The sequence below is a fragment of the Ctenocephalides felis genome, unplaced genomic scaffold (genome assembly GCF_003426905.1).
Source record: "Ctenocephalides felis isolate EL2017-DRISC unplaced genomic scaffold, ASM342690v1 CF-g0.4_SCAFFOLD_01886, whole genome shotgun sequence".
Classification (NCBI taxonomy): domain Eukaryota; kingdom Metazoa; phylum Arthropoda; class Insecta; order Siphonaptera; family Pulicidae; genus Ctenocephalides; species Ctenocephalides felis.
Window position 1 is genome coordinate 20703658 of NW_020538040.1, and position 1711 is coordinate 20705368.

Here is a 1711-nt window from a genome sequence, read left to right on the forward strand (position 1 = left end):
AACTTTGTACAACGATAGATTTCGTGGTGTAAATAAAATAATAAAATATTATGGGCCTACGATAAGCGGGTGAATTCTGAAAACTTATCAAAGTTTAGAATTGAGCGAATTTAATAAGAGTCTATGCCGAAGCATATGTACGTTCTGTGGTGTTTCGTAGGAAGCTATTGATTACAGTTTCTACACTTAATCTCAAATGAAAAGTGTTAAAGAAATCAATTTATTTTGTACAATTACAGATATTATAAGTACGTTTTATAGATATCGATTGAAAATCTATTAAAGTTATAACTAAATCTTTATTTTCTAAATAAAAATTATATCTAAATAGCTTATTCATAAAGTCTATTATTTAAACGTCCCGAGAAGTTTGTGCAGCATGTTTTAAGGCAAAATGCTATTTACAACTAGTTATAAATATTAAAAATTGAATTTGGAGAATCAGGCTAGTGTATGTCAGAGAAAAGAAGAGTAAAGTAGATTCTCTGAAAATTTCAAGTGAATGAGCCCAGTAGAACTTGAGAAATCGTGGACATCAAAAAATCAGTTTTGAGAAAAACGAGAAGATGATAATTATAATCAAACAGCTGTATCTCCAAAAATAATTTATATTTTGAAAAATCTCGTCTTGAATCGTCTCGAATAGTTAAACTTTGAAAGTATAATAAGACGATTTTTTTTAAATTTTTACACTAAAACATCTTCTTAATGATACATTTGTGCTAGTTGTAGCGAAAAGAATTATATAACAAAATTTTTAACATAAATAAATAAAAAAAAAACTTATGGCCCATGGGGGGATCGAACCCGCGACCTTCGCGTTATTAGCACGACGCTCTAACCAACTGAGCTAATGGGCCAGACGTTCAACCGTCTTTATTTCACACTCCTCTACTTTACCGCGCAGCGTTAAATATGTGTACGGGTATCAACTAATATGAATTCAAAGACTTTTACTTAAAATTAAATAAAACAACACTATCGCATATGCATAAACAATATCACTTACTTAAGATTTTCACATGATCGTAGTAGAAAGTAAAACAAATTATACATATGTACATACATACCCGCGCATCGATATATGCGTCCATGTATATTCGTTAGGAGAATTATTGTTTAAGATGCGTGGGAAGGCCATTGTATTATAATTTATAATATATGTGTTTCGAGAGATTAAATTAATACATGATTAGGTTAATGCAGAATGCAACCGAGTGCCTAGTCATTCAAAAAGAGATTGGTAAGGTCAGTATCAGTACGTTCTGTCAAAACGGTACCCATTTTAAACTGTAAACATTTACGAGCGTTACAAATTCTCAAACAATTGGCTTTAGAAATTATTATAACGTTTTTGAAATTGCTATAGGGTTAATTTATGTAGTTTGAACATAGCATTCAGTGCCGTTATGCATTACGTGTATGAAATGTTAACTCATTATTCAATACGAAATTAAGGTTATGAAAAATAAATACGAGTACTTACCTTGATACCTGGAGACATTTCCAATGTCGTTTTTCCACAAAACACTCACAAACCAATATTAAAAGCACTATTGAAACCACTGAACAGTCAGAACTGTTTTAGGTTATATATTATAACTATTTACTTCGATAACAATTCTAATCTCCGACTAAATCATATCAATGGCTCACTCGTCACTGACTCGAGGAGCTATAGCAATGCTCCTGAAGTTTGTGCAAAGTACGT

The 1711-nt window shown here is 31.2% G+C and overlaps 1 non-coding gene across 1 annotated transcript; it reads right to left on the reverse strand.

Moving 5' to 3' along the window:
- Nucleotides 1–786: 786 nt before the first annotated feature.
- Nucleotides 787–860, reverse strand: Trnai-aau. The gene has a single exon. It is a non-coding gene; the product is annotated as a tRNA-Ile (tRNA).
- Between the last annotated feature and the right edge of the window lie 851 nt (nt 861–1711).